General features: G+C 38.8%; 1 long non-coding RNA gene across 1 annotated transcript in view; it reads left to right on the forward strand.

Moving 5' to 3' along the window:
- The window catches only part of LOC148126836 (uncharacterized), a 32,476-nt gene extending 12,704 nt beyond the window's left edge, over positions 1-19,772 (forward strand). The window contains exons 4-5 of the long non-coding RNA XR_015741620.1: positions 5,500-5,714; positions 18,238-19,772. This is a non-coding gene — a long non-coding RNA (uncharacterized LOC148126836). The remainder of the gene's footprint in view (positions 1-5,499; positions 5,715-18,237) is intronic.
- Positions 19,773-21,396: the final 1,624 nt, after the last annotated feature.

A 21,396-nucleotide genomic window follows, 5' to 3' on the forward strand; every position in this document is an offset into this window, starting at 1 on the left:
ACATATACATGTATGTAGCTGGTTTTCATGCTAAGGCAGGACTAGAACTCACACCCTGCTGGTTTCTAGGACAGCACCTTCAACACTACACCAACGTGGCTAAAAATGACAAAAATCACTAAAAGAGAACACATCATACTCCAGTGTTGATCAACCTTCCTTAACCTCTCCTTCAAACAAGCTGGCCGTGGTGGGTGGGGTTTATGACAGTTAATTACAGCTGGAGGATACATGCTTCAGGAAGTGTTGTAAAAGGAGTCCGGAAAAACAAATGCTGATTATATATCAAAAACTCATCAGTCATGATGCAGTTGTCGTTGCTGTCATCAAATATTGCTGTTGAACTCATGTCTTCTTTGTGATTCTATAATATTCCAAAATTTATGCCTCCAAATCATAGATTGAGGTAGAAGAACCAAATACTTCAGAGGGTTTTTTTTGTGATTTTCTTAGTTAATTTTTATTCATGTAATATAAAACCATTGCATCTTTCCATCTGTAATTTAGTAGGCTCCTTATCACAAGTCGGTACCTGCAGTCCTCAAAGAAATTGCCCAATAAACAATAAAGACATTTGTAAAACTACTTTTTACCACCAGAGCTGTAAATCACTCCTTTTTATAACTATTCAGTCATTGTCTTAGGGAAATAAATACATTAAAGATATGGCATCTTCAGGAGCTATCAGGATCGGCATCTATTCCCACTGTTTGCTTTTTGGTAAATAGGAGATGTATGACTGCCACCCATGATAGCAGCCAGCCTGTGATTAGCCAAGCTCTTTTTGTGGCCATTGGCTCAAATTGCTTGCTTTCTTTTTTCCGAAAGAAAAGTTAGGATGTCAGCACTGTAATGCAAATACAAATAAAAAGATGATACACATTTTCTTCTCTGATATCAAATTTTGCTTTTCTTATCAATCTCTGACTTCTGTGGATGATAAAAAGTCAGATCTATTCTCATTTCAGGAAACATTCTGATCTTACTGCATATACCACCACCATTTTGAACCATATGCATTGTCTCCAGATTTTAAGAGAAATAAACATCAACAAACATGGGTTGAATATAATAATCATTTTCCTTCCTAAAACCTGGTCAAAGATCAATCTGACAAGTTTCCTTACTAAGTCTGTGTTTATTCCTCAATTGGATGAAGCTTCCAATGACTACTTATTCCTTTGTTTTTTTAGCCTGCCCTTCTTATTTTTTGTGAATCACTCAAGGCAGCTAACATACTTAATACCCCTTCCTCCTCTTATCCCCCACCCCCACCCCAACCTCAACAGAAACCCTGTGAAGTGTTTGGGCTAAGAGATAGTGACTTGTCCAAAGTTACCCAACTGGCTTTAATGGCTAAAGTGGGACTAGAACTCACAATCTCCTGGTTCCTAGGTTAGCACCTTAACCACTGGACCAAAATGGCTCTCTAGATATTATTTTGTATCTATGTACTTATTTCAGCTGATAGCATGAATGTAACTAGAGGCTGTAAAAAGCTAGAAGGTAAATGTGGGGTTTTCATTATTATTATTATTCCCAGGAAGAATGATGGAAAATTCAAACACTTTTAGAAGAGAGTACCATAGAGGAAGAGAACAGGATAGGATAGGATAGGATAGGATAGGATAGGATAGGATAGGATGGGACGGGATAGAACAGAACAGAACAGAACAGAACAGAACAGAACAAGAGTTGGAAGGGATCTTGGAAGTCTTCTAATCCAATCCCATTCTCAGGCAGAAAACACTACACCATTTCAGATAAATGGCTATCCAATCTCCTCTCAAAAATCTCCAGTATTGGACCATTCACAACTTCTGGAGGCAAGTTGTTCCATTGATTAATTGTTTACTTGTTGGGCAATAAAAACAAGTCAAACTTCCTCAGCAAATCTCCTTGTCCTCAAAATGTACCCTTAGTTACTTGCAATGTTTAGATACAAGTGTTTACGGAAAGCAAAAAAGGACTTAAGCATGCTTCTAGTAATCCAATTGCCCCCAATTAATATAATGTTTCCACTTAACTTGCAGCTGATCTCTTTGTTTGGCACATCCAGTTCTGGCTCATACAAGGTGAAGGAAAAGGAGATGGAAGGGTCAACAGGGAGTTGTGGGCCTTGCAAAAGACTCATAATTAATCCTATCTGAATCGTGGAATTTTTCAGGAGTCCAAACAATGATGTCTTCCACTTGTAATGCTCGATAATATTTCCTCTGGCAATTTGTCAATGGATTTTTGTTAGATAAGTCCAAGATGCTGCTTGGATTGATCTATAATTTTCAGTTCAAAACCTGAGATTGATATCTGAATGATAGTATTTTGACTTCTGTAGCTATTTTGCTATCGGTGTGGAACAGATGTACTGTTGCCTTCTTTGGATATTTTCCCCCAGACTTCCCCTTGCAGCCTGTAACCCTGGGATATTTTGGGGTGATCTCCCATCCAAATGTTAACACATTCTGACTCTGCTTTGCTTTTTCAAGACAGAGATTGGCTGGTTACCAACTGAGTGGGGAGGCAACATTTTTGGACTGATAGGCAGTCTGGGAGTTTTGAATGCCAGGCATTGATGTTCACACAAAATGCGGAGATGCTTATTTACAAAATGACTTGCCACCTTGGCATGGCCAAGTTGGAGATCTCCTTTTGCTAAAACATTAAACTGGGGAAGAGCCATGGTGGCTCAGTGGTTAGAATACAGTATTGCAAGCTAATTCTGCTCACTGCCAGAAGTTCGATCCTGACCGACTCAATGTTGACTCATCCTTCCATCATCCAAGGTCGGTAGAATAAGGACCCAGATTATTGGAGGCAATGTGCTGACTCTGTAAATTGCTTAGAGAGGGCTGTAAAGCACTATGAAGTAGTATATAAGTCTAAGTGCTATTGCTCTCCAACTCCATTTCTAGAGCATGCACACACTTACTTTCCCTTGAACCATAGAACTAGAAAGAGAAATTTAGGCCAGTTTCAGTAGAGAAATCCAAATTAAAAACATCCCTGGGAAATGACTGTTCAGATTGCACATGATAACATTTAGCAAAATTGACCCCTGCTTCTGTGGGTGAGTGGGTTCTATGTCAAATTGCCATTGTATTACCCACACATGCAGTCTTTATTTTCCTGAGTATAATGGAGCCATTGAGAGGAATTATGGTTATATTTACAATCAAGAGTGAAAACTGTCTGCCAACTAAGGCTATCTGCCAACTAAGCAGTATTGTCCATAACAAACCACAGTGATGCCAGGATGACATATGTAACTATCAAATAAATATTGTTACATACATGTATCACAATGTCTAAGCTAGTGCATAAGTAATTGCATTTGTGTGATGGCATCGACCTTTGCCCACCTACTGCATGAATATTCACACAATTGAGTGGCTTTTAAATGAAACTAAGAAGAGGAAGACAAAAAAGGATGGCTTTATATTAAGAGATTAAATGGGGGATTAGATAGTAAATTAAATTTTGCTTGCTGTACTAAAGAGCCAAATAACTGAGAGATTTCAAAAAACCCAGCAAGACAAAACAAGAAAGATTATTGGAATATATATATTATTCAGCTTTGTTCGGGTATGTGTATATAAAATAAATATATATATGTATATAAACCACTTAGCGTTTTTCCACCCATATTGACATTTGGGCTGTAATTAAGTACTTCTCTCAAAGAAACAAAATCAGCTCAAGATGATCTTTTATCACAATACTGCACCCCAATGCGAGAACCCTCATAAAATGCAACACCAAGGAAAAAATTTACACATCTAAGATCAACACATCCTGCAGGGTAAAAAAACAACCTTCCTCTCTGGACATTTTATACATCCCTAGGGCAGGAACACCTCAATTTATACAGACAACGTGCTTCATGATCAACGTCCATTGTTACTATAAATATTACTACTCTTAGTATTCTGACTTTGTAGCCTACCTTTCAATTCAATAATTTATTTTATATAGCTACCAATTTCATTGAGATTACCCTAGATGGTGTACAAAAATTAAAACCAGAACTCCCTTAATACAAATAATAAAATCAAGTCTTTTTATCAAATCAGGACTTTTTTTTAGTATCCAGTGGGGTACGCCAAGGCTCTATCTTAGTACCAGTACTCTTCAATATCTTCATCAAAGATTTAGATGAGAGGGTACAAGGGAAACTCATTAAATTTGCAGATGACACCAAGCTGGTAGGAATAGTTAACACTTCAGAAGTTAGGCTCAAGAAACAGAAGTATCTTGGCAAACCTGAACAGTGGTCCTATCTAACAACATGAAATTCAATGGTGAGAAAAGTAAAGTTCTATATTTAGGCAAGAAAAAACAAATGCACAGGTACAGAATAGGTGATTCCTAGCTCAATAATAGAAACTGTGAAAGGGATCTTGGAGTCCTAGTGAACAACACTTAAATAGGAGCCAGCCGTGTGTTGCAGCTGTCAAAAAAGCCAACACAGTCCTAGGCTGCATTAACAGAGGTATAGAATCAAGATCATATGAAGTTTCAATACCACTTTATAATGGCTTGGTAAGACCACTCTTGGAATATTACATCCAGTTTTGGTTGCCATGGTATAAAAAAAGATGTTGAGACTCTAGAAAGAATGCAGAGAAGAGCAACAAAGATGATTAGGGGGCTGGAGGCTAAAATACAGTATATGAAGAACAATTGCAGGAATTGGGTATGTCTAGTTTAACGGGGGGAGGGGAAGGACTAGAAGTGACATGATAGTGTTCCAATATTTGAGGGTCTGGCACAAAATGGGGTGGGGTGTCAACCTATTTTCCAAAGCACCTGAAGGGAGGACAAGACACAATGGATGGAAACTAATTAATGAAAGCACCAACCAACCTAGAACTAAGGAGAAATTTCTTGACAGGACAATTAATCATTGGAACAACTTGCCTCCAGAAGTTGTGAATGCTCCAACACTGGAGATTTTAAAGAAGAGATTGAACAACCATTTGTCTGAAATGGTGTAATTTTCTACGTGAGCAGAGGACTGGGCTACAGGACCTTCAAAATTCTTTCCAGCTTTGTTATTCTGTTGTTGTTGTTGTTGTTGTTGTTGTTGTTGTTATTATTATTATTATTATTATTATTATTAAAAACATTTTATATGACATTCCATGATTGAACCATCATCCCACCTCAATCTCTATAGCAGGGGTTGCTTAACCTCTCAGCTAAAAATGCTTGTAGAATATGATTATATGCTCTGAGACATCCAACATCAATTGAGACTATTTTGTTTATTATGTAGAAGAGCTTCTGGTGATTAATTGCTTATTTTGAAAATCAGATACATCCAACTAATTTCCAAAATAAGCACAGTTTCACTCCATACTTAAGATTGCCCAATGTTATGATTGGATATTAGCAGTAATTGCATGTTACATTCGTTATCTTTACTAGCTAAAATTATGGTGCCCTAGGATGCTTGAATGAAAGCTTTCTCCTGTCTGTCCTTCTTGATCTTTTCTGCAGGGTTTTGAAGGAAAATCTAGGGAATGAGGCAGATATGAATCATGAAAGGCACAATGGAAAATGCCAGCAACATCAGAGGAAATAATTGAAGTGGAACACTTGTGAACAAATGAGCTGCAGTTTATAACTTTATATTATGTTGTTGCTTAGAAACGCTGGAGGAGGGACCACACTTACTGGACATAAGTCAGTTCAGTGTTGACTGCTGAAATCTGGTATGCAACTCCCTAGATCTTTTCAAATGAAGGAGAAGTAGAATGGTGCCAAAAAAAACCCCCTCTGCTTAAAGAATATATTTGCTTCTATTTTCCCTTTCATGTGAGAACAGTATTCCTATAAAATGTATTTTTATAGCTCTGGGTGCAAGTGATTCCAAAAGGTTAAATGTATTTAATTCTATATAGGCTTCATGCAGTGGCTCAGTGGCTAAGATGCTGAGCTTGTCATTCAGAAAGGTCGGCAGTTTGGCGGTTCGAATCCCTAGTGCCACATAATAGGGTGAGCTCCCGTTACTTGTCCCAGCTTCTGCCAACCTAGCAGTTTGAAAGCATGTAAAAATTTAAGTAGAAAAATAGGGACCACTTTGGTGGGAAGGTAACAGTGTTCTGTGAGCCTTCAGTGTTTAGTCATGCCGGCCACATGACCACGGAGATATCTTCAGGCAGCGCTGACTCTTCAGCTTTGTAATGGGGATGAGCATTGCTCACTAGAGCCGGAAATGACTAGCACGGATGTGCAAGGGGAACCTTTACCTTAACCTATAGGCTTCATGAATGTCCATGCTCTGCATTTACCTCCTACCTGCTGTGATGCGGACAATAGTACATTGGCCTGCAAGGTAATGAGAGCCTAGTTTGCATAAATAATGTGAGTTTGCTGAGAGCAAAATTGTACTTTGGCATAATGGCCATAATGTACTCAACCTGTTCATTTCTTATCATTAGTAGAGAATTATGTAAGAATTACGTAAGTATGACTAGCCACACCTTTTGTATAATACTAAAAAGGATGATGTAAAAGATTTGATTGATTCAAGCCAAGATAAGCAGCGGAAATCAATGTATTTGGGTGTGTTTGGTAATGAACATACCATATGAAAGATTGAGATTTATAATGCAAACATAGTGATCTGACTTCAGGGTTTCTTAGTTAATACCTCAATGGAAGCAAAGGTGTTGTGAGTGAAATTCCTAAAGGTGCTTTTTCAAAAAGCAGCTGGACTTTTCCCCCCCTTGAAGATGTTTTGCTTTTCATCCAAGAAGCTTCTTCGGTTCTGACTGAATGGTGGATCTTCTTGGATGAGAAGTGAAACATCTTCAAGGAAAAATGAAGTCCAGTTGCCTTTTTGAAAAAAAGCACCTTTGGAACAACCATGACTAAGAATCTTCATAGACATATGAGTGAAAGTATTAAATTTATTTATTTATTTTTATTTATTTGTCAATTGCTTACAAAATAATAGGTATAAGTAAAAACATAGTTATGAATACATGGATGCATAAGTGTTATTAGACTGTTGTCAGTACATAGAAATCTATTAGTTGATGATAGATACATGTTATGTTTTTATATGATGATAATGGAAAAACCAGAAATAAGTCTGAGGAAACATTGTGTAATATTAAGAATCAATCCAATCTAGGAGGAAAAATATTTGTTAGATGAGATTACGAACAGATGGGAAGAATGCAGGTGGTTATTTTATAAATACTTCAGCCATAAGGATGATTGATTCTGTTAGAAGGACTGTCTTCTTCTTGAATTTTTTTTTTTAGCAGAAAACTTGGGAACTGTTGCCCTTGTTTGCTGAGATTAGTGGGTACTCTCATTAAATAAGAGTGTTGTAAGTACTAGGCCTGGTAACCCAAGAGGGAGACTTTCTGATCCATAGAAGTACTAACTGATGCCAGCCATTCTGTGTCAGAACCATTGTTAAACTAATAAAACCTGGGCTTGTTTTATAGTAATCTTCTGCCCTTTGAAACCTCTTTCTTGAAAGTGAAGAAAATATGTCAAAATTCCTCAGAAATGAACATCTTATTTATTTTGCTGGGCATATGAATTGTGCTTACATTTTCAGAGTTGTGGACCTTCATAATTGATTTGTCTTTGTATCTCTATGTCCATTATATCAAGAAGACATGAAGATTCCATAAATCCTTAACACCTGCCCTACCCAATAGAACAAGTCAAAAGTCTTATGAACAGACTTTACTGATACATGAGACCGAAATCAACTGAACCAGTCTTCATAAATTTAGTAAACTAACACCAGAAAGAATATTTATACTAAGAGCTTCAAGCAGACATGTCTTATTGATGACTCTTTTGTGCCTTTTCATGGAAACAAGGATAAACTAGAAAACCAAATCTTAATTGCATTCACTGGAGCCCTGGTGGCACAGTGGTCAGAATATAGTACTGCAGGCCAATTCTGCTGAGTACCAGATGCCAGCAATTTGGCAGTTTGACTCTCACTGGCTCAAGGTTGACTCAGCTTTCCATCTTTCCGAGGTTGATAAAATGAGGGCCCACATTGTTGGGGGCAATATGCCGACTCTGTAAACTGCTTAAGAGGGCTGTAAAGCACTGTAAAGTGGTATATATGCCTATATAAGTGCTATTGCTATTCTAGAAAGAGAGAGAGAGAGAGAGAGAGAGAGAAAGAGAGAGAGAGAGAAATCAAACAGTGACCAATTTCTGGATGAATAGGAATGGATTTAAATAGCTCTCAAAATATTTCCAGCATTGCCCTCTCAGAAGGGGACAGAGACTTGGATTTCCTCTTGTTTCTAACCCACATAGTGTGTCCATTAATGATGGGTGTTTGCTTGTTTTTGTCTTCCACATTCCTGCTTGTTTGCTCAGAAAAGTCTCCCAAGTTAGGCTGAAATTGTCAAGCCATAAATTGAGTTTGACATCCTTGGCTTGTTATCCAGTGCTCTAAGTCTTCCTTTCTGCCCTGAGGTGAGGGTTTTGTTTTGTTTTTTCCTGGGAAGCAAATTCCATAAAAATAAAAAATAAAAAACTCATGACAACCACACAATCAAATTTGTTAAGACTGGAATTTTAAAGGAATTCCTTTCTAGTGAGGTTTTTTTTAAATTTTTGTGGGGATCATTGAACCCTGAACTTTTAAAAAAAGGATGTGGGATTTTTAATCTAATTTGTTTACATCCCTGCAATGCAGTTAAGTCAACACAAAATGAAATGATAATAAAACTACAAGTACAAAAGCTGCTATATACAGCAGTGCATAAAAGTTTATGAATTCTTTTGACTTTTCAATATTTCTGCATAAATATGACTTAAAACATAATCTGTTCTCTATTAAAGTCCTTAAACTAGATAAACAACACCCCAATTAAACAGCAGGTCCAAACCGCGTTGGTGACAATTGTGGTAGCAATATCACATGATCAGGAGGAAAAGCTACAAATATCTTCTAAGTGGCTTCATTGGACTTAGGATTTAGCAAGTTACATAAATCACAGAAGGAAGGAGATGCCTTTTATTCAGCCATATAAACATCTTAGTTTATAGCTAAGCTTTCTCAGAAGAAATCTGGACACTGTAATAATCTAAAATCTTTGGGGTCTATTTGGGGAAAAAACCAGAAAACTCCCTAATACATCAGTGTGGGAGTATATGCAAGTTGATATCCACCTCATATACTTGTTGAACTCCATGTTGGTGAAGAATGAATATTTTTTTATGTCTCCTATTCCTTACAGACCTACACAGCATTTCCCACAAGTGCTATGTTGCCAAATCCTTCCACAATTTATGCTCAAAAGGAAAAGGAGTGTTTTTATCTTAAATTTGGATGGAGAAGGGAAAACATTCCTCAGTAGCCAAGGAAGTGCAATAAATAAAGCTGATATCCCCAAACAAAGAAAACAAAAGGCCGTTCTTTGAAGCCCTAATTAAAAATTAGTTTTTAGGCATAAGCAACCAGTGTGCTCCAGCAGTGCTGCGTTGGCTGAGTCTTCCAGCCAATATGACTGCTGGTGTAAAAAAAAATTATTAACCCTAAAAATGTTTTCCAAACATGTTGAAGTTTAATTCCCAAAAATTCTAGCCATAAGGTGTTGTTGATAAGATTATAAGAGTAGAAATCCAACATATCTGAAGAATGCTAGGTTGAGGATACAGCACCTCTTCAGTCATAAATCGGTAAGAAGCATCCTTTGTAAACTAGGGATTTCAAACAGCTTTTGTTATCTACTAACCTGTACACCTGCCACGTCTGAGTTTATCTCAGAGATGAATGGTTGAACAAGCCCCAGATTCCACACCCCAGATGCAGAAGGATTCTCTTTGTCCGAAATGCAAGTTAGAATCTGCCATAAAATCTCACAGACCTGTTTTTGGGAAAGCAATATAGACAAGATAGATGATATATTAGCAACTGAATTCTCAAAGTTTTCATTTATGTCCCAGTATGCCTGTGAAATGTCAGCCAGTAACAATATCCTTATATGTTGGCTGGAATTAGATCCCAATGACATCTGAAGAACCACAGATTTCTCCATTTTGCTATAAGGGAAAAGAACTAAGCAACCTTGATATGCCAACAAAAGAAGGTTTTCTCTAGGATCTGTCTCTCTGTGTTTTATTTTTCCCATCCTGGAATCAGGTGGGGAGGGAGTTGAATAAGGAAGGAGGGATGAGCAAGACTTTGCTGATTCTGTGGTAGCTTCAGATACCCTCTTTCCCCCCCAAAAAACCCAATGGCTTCAATAATATTTAATCTGGGTTCTCCAGCATAATGGAGTGAATGTTTCCCGATGGTGCCACCATCCAATCAACTTCATAACTAGTGAGATTTGAATTTAGGCTTCACCTAGGCTTCTGCCTCAAGAAATAACAGCAGTCACCTAATTTCAACTGATCTCAGAAGTTAAGCAGAGTTGGCCTGGTCAGTTCCTGGATGGTAGACCACCAGAAAATCCATACATTTCATGTGGGAACAGTATTCCCATAAAATGTAATTCCACAGCTTTTCCTGCAGGCGATTTCAAAAGATTAAGTGTGTTTAATTCTAATTAATTAATTAATTAATTCTATGGAGAGGAATGGTGGCCTAGAGGTAAAGATGTTTGCTTCCCATTCAGAACATTGAGAATCCTAGACAGTGACAGATGTTTCTCTATAGAGTGAAAAGAGAAATATCTGCTGCAAACTCTGCATAGGCATCGGGAAGGATATCTGGATAGTAAGCACTCAGCTCCATTCAGTCAGCCTGACTCCACCCCAATAAAAGGGATTACAGGGTCATAAAAAGAAAGAAAAAAATGTATGCTTAAAAATGTACACATGCTTATAGATGCCAATCATCTTAAATAACAGGGACAGTTACTGATCTTTGGAAATACTAAATGAAGCTAGTCATTGTGAGTCAGAATCAACCTTCGATAAAACCTGGGTTTGTTTTGTAATCATTTCCTGCCTTTTGAAACCTCTTTCTTGAGAGTGAAGAAATCCTGTCAAAGTTATAATAAATAGTAACAGCCCTATTTTTATTATAAGGTTATACTAAATGGAATCTTATGAGCCTGGAAATATTTCTCCCCTCCTATCTTTTTGGTATCCAGAAAACTAGGAGTGTCTCATTTGAAACACTTGCCTTGCTTTCCGCCCCCCACCCCCCACTTATACTTAACCTGGGTCATATGAGACAATTAATTAGATTGTGGAGCTTCCTCCTGTCTTCCAAAGTCATTCCAATGTACTATCACAGAGAGCCTTGAAATATCAACAGCAACTCCATCTTACTTAGGTTGAGGTTTCTTCTGATGTCTCCCATCCAGACCCTGATAGACACTAAACACTTGGAAAGGACATCAGTCGCATCTCCTTCATGGCCCAGGGTAGTGATGCTCATTTGGTATCTCTCCCAGTGGCTTCATATATGTTTTAAAAAATGAGAGAGATAAGCATCCCATACAGTTATGGTGGTGCAATGGTTAAAATTCAGTACTGCAGGCTACTTCTGTTGACTACCGACTGTCAGCAGTTCAGCAGTTCAGGTTTCACCAGCTCAAGGTTGACTCAGCCTTCCATCCTTCTGAGGTTGGTAAAATGAAGCCCCAAATGTCAGGGTTCCAAGTAATACAACAAAATTCTGAGACAGGTAGATTCCTCAAAGAATAGTTTTACTGGATATATCATATTGGCACAGTTCTGGTGAAAACCAACTCAGAAGGTTCCCACAGTTTTCAATTAATTAAATGTTTTTCCCCTTCCCCAAACAATTACATGGTCCAATGAAGGTGCTGTCTGGTTGCCTGGTAATGGTCAAGTCAACTGCAAGTTGACACCAGGTTGTTGGGAGCAATATGCTGACTCTGTATAACATTTAGAGCAGGATGTAAACCACTGTGAAGCTGCATATAAGTCTAAGTGCTATTGCTACATCAAAGGCTGAGCTTTCCTTGCCCCATGACAGATTGAAACTGCCCATCAAGGAAGGAGCAGAACCACTGTAAAACAATTCCTTCTGTTCCTATCTTCCTCAGACAACCCAATAAGGTACCATGGTTGATAGTATCAAAAGTAACTGAGAAGTAAGGCTATAGGGGGATCCACCACTGCTATCCAAGTCTTGAGTTAGGGCATCCAAGACAATAATCAATGCTGTCATTATTCTATATCTAACTCTGAATTTAGACCTCAATGAAAACCCAATACCCAGCTGGATAGATCTTTGTCACATTCACTAAGCCACTAAGGTTACTGAAGTGTAATACACAGAAGATCTCCTTCTCATCTAGTACCAAATCAGGGTGGTCTTATTGCAAAGAGATCTGGCTCTTGTGGCAATGGCATCAGCAGTCTAACTACCTGGTCTCCAGGATGAAGAAGAATAGCCTACTAGATGCCCTGCATGCACAACTAACCAATTTCTCAGCTCAAGTGGCATTCAAAATGGCAAAATATTGTCAGTTATTGTATTATTATGAGTCATGGTGATGCAGTGGTTAGAATGCTATTGTAGGAAATGATATTGCTGCCCATGGTTTGACTGTATCCTATTTAGATCCATTTTAAATATGAAAATGGCCCTTCAAAGCCAGAAGGATCTGATATGCATTAATGGATTCAGGAGATCTGCTGCTGTTTATGCCAGAAAAGCTACTCTTATGCTTGTAGAATCCAACCACTTCAGTCACCAGGAGTTAAAGCTATGGTATAAGAGAATTTTATTAGGCACTCAAAGATTGTGCCTAAACATTAATGTATCATTGGATGAACAGAAATGCAATAAAGTTTTGCCCCTGAGAGGTACAATATTGGGGTAGATTTTTAACCTTGTTACTCCACAAAAATATAGCTAAATCTAATACCATCCAGCAACTAAACTAATATGGGGAAATTCCTTTCATTTCTGGGCAAGATCAGGCAGTTGTGGACAAATTCACTGCTGGAATCATTTTCTTTTTGCCTTCTCCATAATCTTTTATATGCAAGCATTAACTGTTATCTGAATACACTATTGATATGTGAGATGTTAAGTTGGGGCTGAGTGAAGAGGCAGGACTCTCAGCTAGCGACAAGCAGCTCTTTATTTGGTAAACTGGTACAAAGAAGTGAGTTGACTGTTCCGGCAGCTCCCTCTCTTAAAGGGAGCTATCAGGTAGCCCAACCAATGAGGTTCCTCTAATTTCCCACTGGCAGGGTGGACGAATCATTTTAAATTATTATTTTTCCCACCAGAAAGATGGACTGGAGGGAAACCTTTGTTCCTTGGTTTCCCTCCTCATTAGCACATTCAACATGAGGGATGGGAACCACTGCTTTCTGGCAGCTTCCAAAATTGTTTGCTTCCCTCTCTCTTGTTTTGGAAGGCAAAGGTTTTAGGGGGTGGGTGGGGAAGGAACCTTAAAGGAGACCACTGAAGGCTGAGTAAACAAACCTGGTAAACACTTTGGAAGGCTGTCTGAAGATTGACATCTAGGAATTTAATCACATAACAACACTAATTATACAACTGTTCAGGCATAACTTGCCAATTGCGTACTGTCATTGGATAGACTTATTTGTGACTGCTGATAACCACTGACAAAGCAATTATGATTTTGAGATATACCTTTCAAGGACTAATGCCCTTCAACAAGCACAGGTTGAATGACTACAGAGTAAATAACAAATGTCCAAAGGGAAATTTAGAGCATTCCAACCATATCTTGGTGATATGAATCCTACTCATTTCATTGGGACTTTCTTCCAAGCTGTGAGTAGGAGATTTAAAAGTGTGGCTCTATTTTTGTGAAGAACAGAAAGCTAAAATAGAAGGCATGTGTAACAGAAATTGGTGGAAATTTGAGCAGTTATCTTTCAGTTCCAGTTCTATGGACTGAAATAGGAGAGGTACATAGATGAAAAGTCTACACTTTGCAAGGGGTCCAAGCAGTCAGAGGAAATTGTCCTTGTTTGAATATAAAGCTAAATCATAATAAAATGCAGGGAAAGCACCATGTAGAAATAGGGAAATAGAAATGAATATCGATATAAATGAGCCCCCAAATACAAAGCCATTCTCCCTGTTGTTCTTATCTCACCTGTCCCACCAAGATGCATCCACCCCCCATTTCAGTGCATCTAACTTCTCAGTGGATTAAGATCACTCCTACTTCTCTTTATCTCAACTCAGTGCCCATCAGCTTGACAGGATACAAGAGATTTACTTCTAAGTGAGAACCAGTGTGGGTGATGGTGAAGGTATTGAACTAGATTTGGAAGACCCTAGTCCACCCTTAATCAAGTTGACTTGATCGTCACTCTCACCTCCACCCACTTTATCTTGTTAGGTTGTTGATGGGCAGGTGGGCAGACAAAGTTGGTGCAAGGTTACATACAATAAATTCCTGAAATAGAGGGGTGGATATAAGTCTAATACAGTATATGTAGGGTGTACAATATAAATTTAGTAAGCAAGCAAACAACTGGTGATGAGTCTTCCCATGTACTTCTCCATTTCAATGGTGCTCTTGAGAACCCACTAAACAGCTGGTTGGCAGGCTGCCTGGTTCAAATCTGTACTCAGGAAGATGGAAAAAGCACAGGCAAGGGCATTATTATCTCCTGACTGAAACTGTATACCAAACAGCTCACCAAAGAGCTATTTGACAGGCTTGCCAGGAAATACATTGTGCTTTGAGGCTCTTCTTGTATATACGGCCTTCTGCTGCAACATTTTTGTTTTGTGGAAAGCAGAGATGGGGTAAGGGGCTTGCAAGGAGCACTGGGATATTAGCAGCTAAGGAGGCTGCACAGGTGCTCTAAAGATGATTCTATTTTTAATTTTAATTTATAATGAATGCTTAAATCAGACACCAGTCAAAGCTTTGGTTTTAACCTTGCTGGGTCTTTTTGCTTACGCGCATCTAGTTTGCTTGGTAAGCTTATGGTCTGGTGTATTTTGGTGTAAAGAGCCAGAGTGGGGCAGTGGTTAGAATGCAGTATTGCAGGCTGACTCTGCTCACTGACAGAAGTTCAATTCTGAGTGACTCAAGATTAACTCAGCCTTCCATCCTTCCAAGATCGGTAAAATGAGGAGCCAGATTGTCGGGAGCAATATGCTGACTCTGTAAACCACTTAGAGAGGACTGTAAAGTACTATGAAGCAGTATATAAATTTAAGTGATGTTGCTGTTGTTATTTTGAATGCCTAGAATTCAATAGCCAAATTAAGGATATTATATGAATGTAGCTTTCTTGAAGTCTTGGCAGAGAAAATTCTGGGAAGGAATTCAAGAAGAAAAGCCCATAAAAAACATTAATGAGGGATCTGTTGTTGGAGTTGTTTTAACTACCTATGGAACAGGGGTATCAAATATGTGTCGTCACAGTGGCGTCATGTGACATATCTGGATTCCCCCCCCCACCCCTTTGCTAAACTAGTTGAGGGCTTAGCCAGCGTGTGACTCATCCGGCCTGCAGGCCATGACTTTGACAGCACTGCTATAGAGTAATGCACTATTTTCACACACACACTCGTACACACAAATAAGTAAATATACACACAATGTACATCCTATATATATTTGGGCCAATCTCTCTCTCTCTCTCAGCCCCAAATACCTTGAGTTATTTATAAAATTAATAAAGGTAGAATAATAAATAAATAAGATAATCTCCCCTTCCGGGCTGTGCTAAACAATATGAAATCTTTAGTCCAACATGCAAAAAACACTGGGAAATGTTGTTTTAATAGTAATTCACTCAGATAATATCTTCATGCTAGAGCTCTGTTCGCTAGGACTATAAGCTTTTGCACGCAAACCCCGCCCTGCCTCCTACAGTAGTTGTTTTTCCAAGAGTCATTTGTGTGAGAGACAAGCATGAGGAGTCTGGTATGCTGAGGTCAGTGCTGGATTTCTTGGTATGAAACAGTGATGCTGATAGAGCCTGAAGTTCCAACTTGTTTACATAGAAAACGCAAATCTCCTGAGCTTTCCTTTATGTCAGCACTTGAGTTTTCCACTGGGGACTATGCAACACATAAGGTGTCAGCACAGTATACTTGATAAAAGAGGTGTTAGCACGTGCTGCTCAAGCTGACCATATCTCATAAGCCCTCATCCAGAAACATTAGAGATGCCAATTTTTCACTGACCTGCCACCTGTCAGCTCATATTGTTGGATGGCAGCTTTTATCATCCCCAGCAGTGGTGGGATTCAAATTTTTTTACTACCAGTTCTGTGGGTGTGGCTTGGTGGGAGTGGCAGGGGAAGGAGACTGTAAAATCTCCAGTCAAAGGTGGCATTTGCTGGTTCTCTGAACTACTCAAAGTGTCCACTACCGGTTCTCCAGAACTGGTCAGAACCTGCTGAATACCACCTCTGATCCCCAGATAGATGAATTGTTGGCCTGGATGAGTTGTAATTCAGCTACATCTAAAAGGTGCCAGAGACAAACACCCTCTACTTCCAAATTATCCAGAAAGCATGGTAAACTCTACCCACTATACACAGCTGTCTTATTCCTGGAAAGAATGCAAGGAGGTAGGGGAGGTGGAACTAATGTCCTTACTTCTGTATATCTCTCCCCCACCCCCAATATATATAATAATTATGCTGAAGAGTATCATATTAATGTGAACTCTTGTATGGTTTTCCCATGTTGCATACAGTCTTTAGGTATGATCTAAGAATTTCTTAAAAGAAGTATTAGAATGAAAGACCAAGCGGAAAATGTCTGAGGAACGTAAATTATTGTGATTGATCAAATGATTGATATGATGTTCCATTTAGTACAGACTAGAAATTGATACCTGGTTTTGTTTAATGGGGGCCAAACTTCAGATAATGCAAGGCTATCACGTGCATATTGTCTGTGCGGCTGTGCTTGTGGTTTTAGGTGCTGCTAATCTTCATGTGTGCAAAATGGAAGACAGGAAAATTCCATCAAAGGTCAAAATAACAGTGACAACACCTAATGCTACCACTAATAGCATTAGGCATATGTTTTCCATTGAACATGCCAGGCATTATATCCAGACAAGTGGGTTGGTTTACACAGAAAATTTCTTAAAATTAGGATCTGTAGAAAAAAAAAAGTTCTGACTGAATCATGGATTTTTTTTTCTTAATTGTTTGCTCTGTTAATTGCAGTAAATTGCGGTATCCTCAATTTAAGAATCCAGGTTCTATGTTATTGCAATACTTTTTTAAGTCCGATGCAAAATTCACAAGATAACATTCAAGCTTCCAAGTTCTGAGTCAATAAAAGAAAAGGAAGGACAGACAAGAGAACCAGCTGATGAAACCATGAAATCCTCATTTAGTTTTCGAACCAGAAAGCTAAGCAAAGTGTATTGCGAACTTAGAAAGAAGATGGTTGCCTTGTCAAGACTGAAGGCAAAGTTTTCAAGTTCAGCATAATTCTTGATGACTTAGTGGTCACCTGCCTTGGCAGAGTTACAGTTTGAGAGTTTGCCTTCCGGGTGGTAGTCCTAGGATATGCTGGCAATTTCCTATCCAAATACTGATCAGGCCTGGCCTCACTTAACTTTCAGACCGAGATAAGATTGGCCAGATACTTTGAAAAGGGGGAAGGGCAGCAAATGGAAGAAGTTGGGTCCCGTTGCAAGAGGACTATATCACACACAAGCCATCTGTTCAACCATCAGTCTATTTAAGCAAGTTAGACTTTACACACACACTTTTTTTTTTCTCCCTCCTACACCCACTAAGTGGGAGCAATTTGCAGAAATAGGAAGTACTCCAGCTCAATCTATATATTGAAATGTTTAAGATTCCCTAAAGAAAGAAATGGATAGCTTGAAAAAAGTGTTAATAAGAAATATAAATATTAAGTAATTAATAGGAATACAAATATGTATATATTTAGTTAACATATTGCTACTCTGCTGCAATTAATTGTAAAAAACCCTTTCTGCAGCTTACATAGAGTAAATGTTGCAGTTAAAACTTCTGTGGTACAATCTATTAACCTGACAATCATAAGTTAAAACAGGGGTGTCAAACTCTCATCATCATGGCAGGATCATGTGACATATCAGGACTTCCTCTCCCTTTGCCAAACCGAGCATGGGCATTGCCAGCATGTGACATATCCGGCCCATGGACTGGAAGTTTGACAGCTCTGTTCTAGTGCCATGGGAAGCAGTTCTAAGGGATGAAATAAAGAACAGAACAAACAAGACAAAGATTGAAGATGCTTTCTTCTAGCTCTGTCATGTTCTTTCTTTCCACACTTTGCCTTTACAGAGCTGAAGAAGCTTCTTGGATTGAGAAGAGAAATGTCTTCAGAGAAAAACCAGAAGCTCCAATTGCCTCTTGAAAAAGCACCTTTGGGACAACCATGACCTGGATGACTGAGAATCTCCATAGAAACTTTGCCCAATCACTTCTCACTCCTTCCTTTGAACTATAAAAGAAAATGAGATGCTGCTGCTGGCACTGCCCTCCCGGTTCCAAACAATGGAGCTCAGGGGTCATAGTCTGATGCACAGTTCTCTGTCATTATCCACTACTGGAAAACTTATGGGAGTAATGCGTGGACTTTGGCACAATACAGCTGATGTCAGTCACACTGAAGTCCTGGTGAAATTCCACAGGAAGCAAGTGAAGACGGCTAGTTATAGATGATTTCCGTAGAATAATAATGTCTGAGCTCAATGGGCCTTTCTTTCTAGCAAACAGGCAAAGGATGACCACATCCTTATATAGCCTTTGTTTCAATGAGAAGCTAGCCTTAGGCATTTTTACTGGCAAATAAACTGCATGAAGTTGAAATAGGCATGCTCATTATAAGTAATGGAGTTTGCCTAGAATCTCTTACTATGCCAGAGTTTTGTTATTGGCTGAGAATTTAGAAAAGCTGCACTTGAAACTTTTCAGGTAAAGAGATTGCAGCAGACAGGAAAGTGGTTGCAGGAGGGAGAAAGAATAGCTTGAAACTAATGAGAATTGTATCCATCTAGGCAGGATAGTATCAAAGGTTCCTGAATGTTGTTTATAGATTGCAATGTGCTTCATATTTCATTATGCTTTTTTAAATTTATTTTTATCTATATATTTATTAAATTTGTTTCCTGCCCATCTCACTTCCCTTACACAGGCAGGAATGGTTCTTGATCCCAAAGGAATGGTGAAAGGAAAAGAAAAACATGATGCGATATATGGTTTCTTCTCAACTCGGACACAAACTCTCTTCATGCCTTATCATTGCACAAAATGAGGCACGTTCTTAGGGGTTGTTGTGGTGGCCTCTCTGCTGTTCCTCTCGAGTTCCATGGCTGTTCACTACTAGAGTTCCCTCATCAAAACCAGGCATGTGTCTCAAGTTGCTTGGAGGACCTGATCTTGTCTCTCTTTTCTTCTTTAATTTCTTCTTTGCCTCTGTCAATATTTAAGGATAATTTCTGTAAAGCAAATCATGAGGGGAAGGTGCCTCTAGAAGTTTTTCTCTGGATTTTATAATCTCTGAGGTGGGAAGCCAAAGTTTAGAAAAGTCCTCCACTAAAACTAGTTGCAAATTCTATTGCACTTGCTTTTTCAGGCAATATAAAAATATGCCAAAGGTTGGCTTGCAAGCATTATTCTTCAGGTTCATGGTATTTTCAAAGAGATCTGCCTAGTTATTACTGATTTACAGAAAAGGGATGCATGGGAAAGAGAAAACAAGTAAGTCCTTTAAGGGCAGGATATGTGCAATCAATGTGATAAGAGATTTGTCTGGTGCTTTCTGTTGTACAATATTCTTCAGCTTGGATTCCTGCAATAAAGATTAGTTTAGCTTAGTTTAGTTTACTTTATTGTCATTGCACCTTGTACAATGAAATCAAACAGCATCTTCAGTGCACATCATGACCATGACCATGAAAATAAACACAAACACACATCCTTCACCCTTCACACATTGAACCGGAAACGCCCGACACCACACCAACACTGCACTATACAGCAGAATTCAAAAGAGCTACTGCCCTGGAATAAAAGCTGTTTTTCAGCCTATTTGTCCTTATTTTTATTATTCTGTATAGTCTGCCAGATGGTAATAGTTCAAAAAAAGGGTTCCCAGGATGAGATGGATCTTTGAGAATGTTTTGAACTTTCTTGAGGAAGCAGGAGTATAAAGCTCTTCCAAAGAGGGGAGAGGGCAACCAAGCAACTTCTGGGCAATGACATTAACCCTCTGGAGTGCTTTCCTATCTGCCACTGTGCAATAGGCAAACCATATAGAGGTGCAGTATGTTAAAATGCTCTCTATGGCGCAGAGGTAGAAGGTCACCAGCAGTTTTTCATTCAGTGGTTGTTTTCTGAGAAGTCTCAGGTAGTATAATCTCTGCTGGGCCCTTTTGACCAGGGCTGCAATGTGGGCACCCCAGGTCAGGTCCTCTTTTAGGATAACACCCAGAAACTTAAAACTGGCCACCTGCTCCATTGATAAGCAAGGGCTGGATGTCTGATCTGTTCCTTCTATAATCCACTATAAGCTCCTTGGTCTTTGTTGAGGACCAAGTTAATATGCTGTTTGACACCACCGTAGGGCCAGTTCCAGGGACCAATCCATTTCGTTGTGGAGAAGTATAAATATGTTCCTTGAACTCTCCAGACAGAAAGTTGTTGGATTGGTCATAGGGTAGTTAGGCACATGATAAGCCAGTATTGTTTTGTGCCAGTCCAAGGAATGGCTAGTACTTGATACTATATCTGAGCCAATCCAAAAGCTTTTCCCTTCAGATTATACAAATCTTATTTTAGTAGTGTGAGGGCTGAGGGAGTTTAATGAACTTTTTGACCGGAATAATTGGCCTTGAGCTTGAGTGGTTGATAGATCCCTTTGGTATGTTTGTTTTAGGGTTAGTCTTAGGACTGGTGTTCTTTTTCCAGATATTTATTTTGTAGTATCTTTATATTATGCTATTTCTAATTGTATCATGTCCTACACGGTCCTTCGAATGGAGATAACTATTTATTTGATTTGGTTTTCTGTAGCTGTATAAAACTGTTTGTATAAAATTGTAGGGCAAGATACAAATATTAAAAGATCTGTTTCCTAATGGAACTGACTTAGAAAGGAGTACATTTGCCAGAGACTCCTACTAGGGGAAAAGGGGGGAATCTGATTTTACCAGTTCAGTCTCCCAGTATAACCCATTCCAATTTCATCTTTCATTGTGCTCTGAAGAGTCCATCAGTCCTTCAAAGCAGCTTCTCAGAAGGTATAAGGGAAAAAGGAGAAATGATCAAATCACCTTCTTTCCAATGGAATTATCCTGTGAATGGAATTCTGGGTGCAATCCATTGGGATGTACACAGGTTCAAACAATAGGATATATATGCAAGGAAAATCAAAAGAAGGGTGAGCTGGAAGCCAAACTTCATGAGCTTGAGTAGTTTCCTTGGCCTGGAATAGATTAA

This window comes from Pseudonaja textilis, chromosome 2, assembly GCF_049901715.1.
Source record: "Pseudonaja textilis isolate UNSWEBS1 chromosome 2, rPseTex1.2, whole genome shotgun sequence".
NCBI classification, from domain to species: Eukaryota; Metazoa; Chordata; class Lepidosauria; order Squamata; family Elapidae; genus Pseudonaja; species Pseudonaja textilis.